An 8,706-nucleotide genomic window follows, 5' to 3' on the forward strand; every position below is an offset into this window, starting at 1 on the left:
GAAATAAAAAAAAAATTGTATCACTCTAAGCGGTGGATCACTCGGCTCATGGGTCGATGAAGAACGCAGCAAACTGTGCGTCATCGTGTGAACTGCAGGACACATGAACATCGACATTTTGAACGCATATCGCAGTCCATGCTGTTATGTACTTTAATTAATTTTTAGTGCTGCTTGGACTACATATGGTTGAGGGTTGTAAGACTATGCTAAATAAGTTGTTTAAAATTTTTCGGAATTTTAAGCACATTGTATATTATTGGATAATATAAGTGTGAATCTAAAAAGTTCTCGCTTAAGATATTCATAATATGAATTAATAAATGAAAATACTAAAACTCTGTTGCATGAGAAATTTGAAGAATTATATGTTCTTTATTCATTTCAAATAATACTGAGGAATGTCTAGCATAAAATATATTATTTTATAAACTAGAATTGCCTCTTATTAACGAATATGATATAAAGAATAATTTTGTGAATATTATGGACCTTCAAAAAAAAGATAGTATATTTCAAAATAGGCAGAGAATTGTCTATAAGTGTAATTAAACAACCTCAACTCATATGGGACTACCCCCTGAATTTAAGCATATTAATTAGGGGAGGAAAAGAAACTAACAAGGATTTTCTTAGTAGCGGCGAGCGAAAAGAAATCAGTTCAGCACTAAGTCACTTTGTCTATATGGCAAATGTGAGATGCAGTGTATGGAACGTCAATATTCTAGTATGAGAAATTAACGATTTAAGTCCTTCTTAAATGAGGCCATTTACCCATAGAGGGTGCCAGGCCCGTATAACGTTAATGATTATTAGATGATGTTTCCAAAGAGTCGTGTTGCTTGATAGTGCAGCACTAAGTGGGTGGTAAACTCCATCTAAAACTAAATATAACCATGAGACCGATAGTAAACAAGTACCGTGAGGGAAAGTTGAAAAGAACTCTGAATAGAGAGTTAAATAGTACGTGAAACTGCTTAGAGGTTAAGCCCGATGAACCTGAATATCCGTTATGGAAAATTCATCATTAGAATTGTAATATTTAATCAATATTATAACGATAGTGTGCATTTTTTCCATATAAGGACATTGTAATCTATTAGCATGTATGGAATTTATCAAACAATTTTGATAAGAGTTTATTTAAATTAGAGTGCTTGCATTTTAACATAAAATAAATTTCAAAAATTTGATAAAGTGCTGATAGATTATATGAGTACAGTGCGTTAATTTTTCGGAATTATATAATGGCATGATTATCATTGATTTTTATGTTTATTATAAGCACTTGTATGATTAACAATGCGAAAGATTCAGGATACCTTCGGGACCCGTCTTGAAACACGGACCAAGGAGTCTAACATATGTGCAAGTTATTGGGATATAAACCTAATAGCGTAATTAACTTGACTATTATTGGGATTAGTTTTTAACTATTTATAGTTAATTAACGCAATCCCGGGGCGTTCTATATAGTTATGTATAATAATATTTATATTATTTATGCCTCTAACTGGAACGTACCTTGAGCATATATGCTGTGACCCGAAAGATGGTGAACTATACTTGATCAGGTTGAAGTCAGGGGAAACCCTGATGGAAGACCGAAACAGTTCTGACGTGCAAATCGATTGTCAGAATTGAGTATAGGGGCGAAAGACCAATCGAACCATCTAGTAGCTGGTTCCTTCCGAAGTTTCCCTCAGGATAGCTGGTGCATTTAACTGTTGTATAAAATAATCTTATCTGGTAAAGCGAATGATTAGAGGCCTTAGGGTCGAAACGATCTTAACCTATTCTCAAACTTTAAATGGGTAAGAACCTTAACTTTCTTGATATGAAGTTTAAGGTTATGATATAATGTGCCCAGTGGGCCACTTTTGGTAAGCAGAACTGGCGCTGTGGGATGAACCAAACGTAATGTTACGGTGCCCAAATTAACAACTCATTCAGAAACCATGAAAGGCGTTGGTTGCTTAAAACAGCAGGACGGTGATCATGGAAGTCGAAATCCGCTAAGGAGTGTGTAACAACTCACCTGCCGAAGCAACTAGCCCTTAAAATGGATGGCGCTTAAGTTGTATACCTATACATTACCGCTAAAGTAGATGATTTATATTACTTGTAATATAAATTTTGAAACTTTAGTGAGTAGGAAGGTACAATGGTGTGCTTAGAAGTGTTTGGCGTAAGCCTGCATGGAGCCGTCATTGGTACAGATCTTGGTGGTAGTAGCAAATAATCGAATGAGACCTTGGAGGACTGAAGTGGAGAAGGGTTTCGTGTGAACAGTGGTTGATCACGAGTTAGTCGGTCCTAAGTTCAAGGCGAAAGCCGAAAATTTTCAAGTAAAAAAGTAACTAAAATTTAAATTTTGTCATAATTAAAAAACTTGAATAATTTTGAACGAAAGGGAATACGGTTCCAATTCCGTAACCTGTTGAGTATCCGTTTGTTATTAAATATGGGCCTCGTGCTCATCCTGGCAACAGGAACGACCATAAAGAAGCCGTCGAGAGATATCGGAAGAGTTTTCTTTTCTGTTTTATAGCCGTACTACCATGGAAGTCTTTCGCAGAGAGATATGGTAGATGGGCTAGAAGAGCATGACATATACTGTTGTGTCGATATTTTCTCCTCGGACCTTGAAAATTTATGGTGGGGACACGCAAACTTCTCAACAGGCCGTACCAATATCCGCAGCTGGTCTCCAAGGTGAAGAGTCTCTAGTCGATAGAATAATGTAGGTAAGGGAAGTCGGCAAATTAGATCCGTAACTTCGGGATAAGGATTGGCTCTGAAGATTGAGATAGTCGGGCTTGATTGGGAAACAATAACATGGTTTATGTGCTCGTTCTGGGTAAATAGAGTTTCTATCATTTATGGTAGTTTCTTGTTCCCCGGATAGTTTAGTTACGTAGCCAATTGTGGAACTTTCTTGCTAAAATTTTTAAGAATACTAGTTGGGCAACCAGTTAGTTCTTTTAAATTATAACGATTATCAATTAACAATCAATTCAGAACTGGCACGGACTTGGGGAATCCGACTGTCTAATTAAAACAAAGCATTGTGATGAAACCAGGTGGTGTGAGGAAGAATTGGCCATGATGGCGAGGAAGGAACTTGAGCTCATAGCAAATGGCGAGAGGTTCATTAATAAAAGCTGGCGTTGCATTTTCCAGAACGCAGTGTCGATGCTATTAAAAGTGTCGACAGAGGGATAATTATAAGGCAAAAATCGAGCAGCTAAGAGGGCAAGCGGCTCTTATCCCCGGAATTAATGAACCACAAACCATTACGCGCCGCCCTAGTATAAGTGGGCTTGAGTCTTCTTCTTCAATGTCAGAGTCGGTTCCAATCACACCATCGATACATTCGGATGACGTCCTCATGCGGATACTGCGGGGCTTCGGCCCTGTGGGATGTAATCGATCGTGGAGAGTCGAGGTTCTGCAATCTATCGTTGATGGAGCGCAGACTTCGGGCAAAGAAGCAACTCTCCAGTGTTTGTCTAACTATCTCCTGAAATTTTTCCGAATCGAAACGAAGGTCCGGTTTCGGCGAGAGTCTTTCCTGAGCCTCGCAATAGGAGACAAAATAGAAGGCAGCAGTTCGCTAGGGTTCAGCGCAACTGGGACAAACATAAAGGTCGATGCATCGGATCCCTGCTAGCAGGACCCGACGAGTCGGTAATGCCAAACCAAGAGATTATGGAACCATACTGGAGAGAAGTCATGACACAGCAGAGCCTTTCCTCTTGCAATAGCACCGTGCCCCATATGGGACACTTGCTTGAGGGGGTATGGTCACCTAACACATCGCTCAATAAGTCCCCGGCCTGACATAAAGGGGGCAGTAGTAAGCAAACATCGATATTTTTATGGATAGTGTCAATTATCATAAGCTCTGTGTAAAATTTTACAACTCTGCGACCACGTGCTTTTAAGTTACAATTTTAAAGTGAAACAACCTTTGAGTTTTTCTACAATATGGAAAAAGGAATTTCGTGTCCTCATTAAACACTGTATTTTGATGGGAAAGAATACGGTAGAAGCCGAAATTTGGCTTGATAGGCATTACCCGGATTCTTCTCTAGGAAAATCAACCATTAAGGATTGGTATAATGAATTTAAACGTGGTCGTGTGGTCACCGAAGACGCTGAGCATAGCGGACGCCCAAAAACAGCAGTTAGGCCAGAAAATTTCGCAGAAATATGAAAAATGGTATTGGCCGATCGCAAATTAAAATAAAAGGAGATAGCTGATGCCTCAAAGATATCAGAAGGCTGTTTGTTTACGATTTTGCATAAACATTTGGATACGAAAAAACTCTACTCAAAGTGGCTGCCGCGATTGCTAGCACCGGACCAATAGCAACAAAGTATCGATGCTTTCGAGGCGTGTTTAAGCATGTTGAAACGCAAAAGAACCGATTTTTTCGCCGTTACGTAACCATGGACGAAACATGGATACACTACTATACTCCAGAATCCAGTCGTCAATCTTCTGAGTGGGTGGTAGACGGTGAAAGCCGTCCGAAGCGTCCCAAAACACAAATATCGTCGGGTAAGGTTATGGCGTCCATATTTTGGGATGCATATGGGATTTTGATTATAGACTACCTGGAGAAAGGTAAAACAATCAACAACGAATATTATATAAAGCTGTTATTACGTCTAGGGACCTGCAATTGCATCAAGTGCCATTGAATTCTTCTCCCGGACCGGACGGAATATCTCCAAGAACTGCCAGGAGTATTCCCAATGGTGTTATGCTTCGCATAATGAACCTTATTCTCTGGTGCGGCAAACTACCCACACTCTTCCGAATGGCTCGAACCGTTTTCATCCCGAAGACGGTAAGAGCATCCCGACCAGAAGACTTCCGTCCGATATCGGTGCCTTCTGTCATAGTTAGACAACTCAATGCCATCTTGGCATCTCGATTGGCCTCATCAGTCGATTGGGATCCGCGTCAGCGGGGGTTTCTTCCTACTGACGGTTGCGCCGATAACGCGACAATAGTTGACTTAATCCTGAGGGACCACCATAGACGTCATGCGTCGTGTTATATCGCGACACTTGATGTCAGCAAAGCGTTTGACTCTGTGTCTCACGCAGCGGTAATTGACACCCTATCCGCGTATGGTGCACCAACGGATTTTGTTGACTACGTACGTAGCTTGTACTTGGGAGGTGGCACTAGTCTCAATGGTAAAGGCTGGAGATCAGAGGAATTCGTCCCTGCTAGAGGTGTGAAGCAGGGTGACCCTTTGTCTCCACATATGTTCAACTTGGTCATCGACCGGTTGCTCAGGTCTCTACCGGACGAGATTGGTGTCAGTGTCGGAAATGCCAAAACAAACGCTGCAGCGTTCGCAGACGATCTGGTGTTGTTTGCTTCTACACCGAAGGGCCTTCAGGCATCATTGATACCACGGTCTCCTTTTGGCGTCCGTTGGGCTGACCCTAAACGCTAATAAGTGTTTTACTGTTAGTGTCAAGGGGCAACCGAAGCAGAAGTGTACTGTGATCGAATCACGGAGCTTTTGTGTAGGTTCGCGCAAGTGTCCAAGCTTGAAGCGTTCTGAGGAATGGAAGTATCTTGGCATCCAGTTCACTGCGGACGGGAGGGCCCGCTACAATCCGACTGAGGACATTGGTCCCAGATTGGATATCATATCGCGGTCCCCCCTGAAGCCACAGCAGAAGTTATTCGCCCTCAGAACTGTCCTCATTCCACAGCTATATCACAAGCTAACCCTTGGTAGTGTGGCAATAGGCGTTTTGAGAAAGTGTGACAGACTGGTACGGTCGGTCGTAAGGAAATGGTTAGATCTTCCTATGGATGTGTCAGTAGCATTATTCCATGCCCCCCACACAAGTGGGGGTCTCGGTGTTCCCTCAGTTCGAAGGACAGCTCAATGCTGCGCATACAGAGGTTAACGAACATAAAATGACCCCACCTCGAGCAATCCGAGACAGCCAGTTCGTTCCTTAGTGCGGAAATTCGGAGGGCCCGAGATAGATGCAAGGCATCGGGAGACGCGGCTCTGGATACACGCCTTTGATCGACTCGTACTGGGCGGATAGGTTGCACTCCTCTGTTGATGGTAGCTGTCTCCGTGAAGCAGGGCGTTATGCTCCGCAACACGGGTGGGTTGTCGCACCCACGCGTTTGTTAACTGGAAAAGCTTATTTGAATGGGATCAAACTGCGGATAAATGCCCTACCCACGCGGTCTCGTACCACGAGGGGAAGGCACGAATTGGAGAGGCAGTGTCGTGCAGGATGTGATGCTCCCGAATCACTAAACCACATTCTGCAGAAGTGTCATCGTACGCATGGGAGGCGGGTGGCTAGACACAACAGTGTGGCTAATTATCTCAAGCGGGGTCTTGAGACGAGAGGCTACTCTGTCATTGCTGAACCAAGTCTGCAGGGAGAGAACAGGATATATAAGCCGGACCTGGTGGGTTTCCGACCAGATCACACGATAGTGATCGACGCTCAGGTAGTGACTGACGGACTTGATCTTGACCAAGCTCATCAGAGTAAGGTTGAGATCTACGACAGACAGGACGTACGAACGGCTCTGGTTCGGGATTATCAGGCACATGAGGACATTAAAATCGTTTCTGCTACGCTAAACTGGAGGGGCATCTGGAGCTATCGGTCGGTAAAACGACTGAGAGCACTGGGAGTCCTTAACGCTGGTGATAGTAATATTATCAGTACCAGGGTGGTAGATGGCGGAGTCTGCGGCTTTAAGACGTTCATGTTCCATACTGGATATCGCCAAGGAGTGGGTTAGCACCGAGGTTTACTTTCCTCATTGAAAGTCAACTACACTGGCCAACATCTATTGTGTACAAAGTAAAGGGAAAACAGTCATATGACGTGCCATCCATATATGGCATTGTTGTGTGGGCAAATTCATTTCCTACAATAGGGTAGCCAAATGCCTCGTCATCTAATTAGTGACGCGCATGAATGGATTAACGAGATTCCTACTGTCCCTATCTACTATCTAGCGAAACCACAGCCAAGGGAACGGGCTTGGAATAATTAGCGGGGAAAGAAGACCCTTTTGAGCTTGACTCTAATCTGGCAGTGTAAGGAGACATAAGAGGTGTAGAATAAGTGGGAGATATTAAATTTCGGTTTAGTATCGACAATGAAATACCACTACTCTTATTGTTTCCTTACTTACTTGATTAAATGGAACGTGTATCATTTCCTAGCCATTATACGGATATATTTATTATATCTTATGGTATTGGGTTTTGATGCAAGCTTCTTGATCAAAGTATCACGAGTTTGTTATATAATCGCAAACAAATTCATTAATGAGAGAGTGCATTTATGTATTCTCAAATTAAAAATTTGGTATAACTCCAATTACTCAGGTATGATCCAATTCAAGGACATTGCCAGGTAGGGAGTTTGACTGGGGCGGTACATCTCTCAAATAATAACGGAGGTGTCCCAGGCCAGCTCAGTGCGGACAGAAACCACACATAGAGCAAAAGGGCAAATGCTGACTTGATCTCGGTGTTCAGTACACACAGGGACAGCAAAAGCTCGGCCTATCGATCCTTTTGGTTTAAAGAGTTTTTAACAAGAGGTGTCAGAAAAGTTACCATAGGGATAACTGGCTTGTGGCGGCCAAGCGTTCATAGCGACGTCGCTTTTGATCCTTCGATGTCGGCTCTTCCTATCATTGTGAAGCAAAATTCACCAAGCGTTGGATTGTTCACCCATGCAAGGGAACGTGAGCTGGGTTTAGACCGTCGTGAGACAGGTTAGTTTTACCCTACTAATGACAAAACGTTGTTGCGACAGCATTCCTGCGTAGTACGAGAGGAACCGCAGGTACGGACCAATGGCACAATACTTGTTCGAGCGAACAGTGGTATGACGCTACGTCCGTTGGATTATGCCTGAACGCCTCTAAGGTCGTATCCGTGCTGGACTGCAATGATAAATAAGGGGCAATTTGCATTGTATGGCTTCTAAACCATTAAAAGTTTATTATTCATTTAATAGACGACGATGGATGTGATGCCAATGTTACATATAACATAGTAAATTGGGAGGATCTTCGATCACCTGGTGCCGCGCTAGTTATATATTAAAACATTATTTAATACAATGACAAAGCCTTGAATCAATTGTAAACGACTTTTATAACAGGCAAGGTGTTGTAAGTGGTTGAGCAGCTGCCATACTGCGATCCACTGAAGCTTATCCTTTGCTTGACGATTCGATAAAATATATATGTTTAAGGCATATATAAAAAATATTATATGTATGATGTATATATGGAAACGTATATATGTTTATATATATAAATGTGTAAAATTGTATGCATAATTATGTTATACAATTACGCATATAAGAAGAATATTTATATAATATATGAATATATTATATATATAAATAAATAATATATCAATGTGTACAAAATATACTTGTATATTTTAAATATGCATTTATTTAGTATGCGTTAATTATATATATTTATTTGGTAGCCAAAAGGACGCCATCATATTAGTGGCGAAGATTAAAATATGCATAGTATATCTATGTGAACAAAATACTTGCATATTTTAAATATGCATTTATTTATTATGCGTTGGTAATATATATTTATTTGGTAGCCAAAAGGACGCCATCATATTAGTGGCGAAAATTTGTTTACAA

General features: G+C 41.5%; 1 non-coding gene and 1 pseudogene across 1 annotated transcript; both read left to right on the forward strand.

Moving 5' to 3' along the window:
• The first annotated feature begins 21 nt into the window (after nucleotides 1-21).
• On the forward strand, nucleotides 22-199 carry LOC133849947 (5.8S ribosomal RNA). Its single transcript, XR_009895534.1, has one exon. It is a non-coding gene; the product is annotated as a 5.8S ribosomal RNA (ribosomal RNA).
• A 354-nt stretch (nucleotides 200-553) lies between these two features.
• Nucleotides 554-8,270, forward strand: LOC133849948 (large subunit ribosomal RNA; annotated as a pseudogene).
• The last annotated feature ends 436 nt before the right edge of the window (nucleotides 8,271-8,706 follow it).

This window comes from Drosophila sulfurigaster, unplaced genomic scaffold, assembly GCF_023558435.1.
Source record: "Drosophila sulfurigaster albostrigata strain 15112-1811.04 unplaced genomic scaffold, ASM2355843v2 ctg53_pilon, whole genome shotgun sequence".
In the NCBI taxonomy this organism is placed as follows: domain Eukaryota; kingdom Metazoa; phylum Arthropoda; class Insecta; order Diptera; family Drosophilidae; genus Drosophila; species Drosophila sulfurigaster.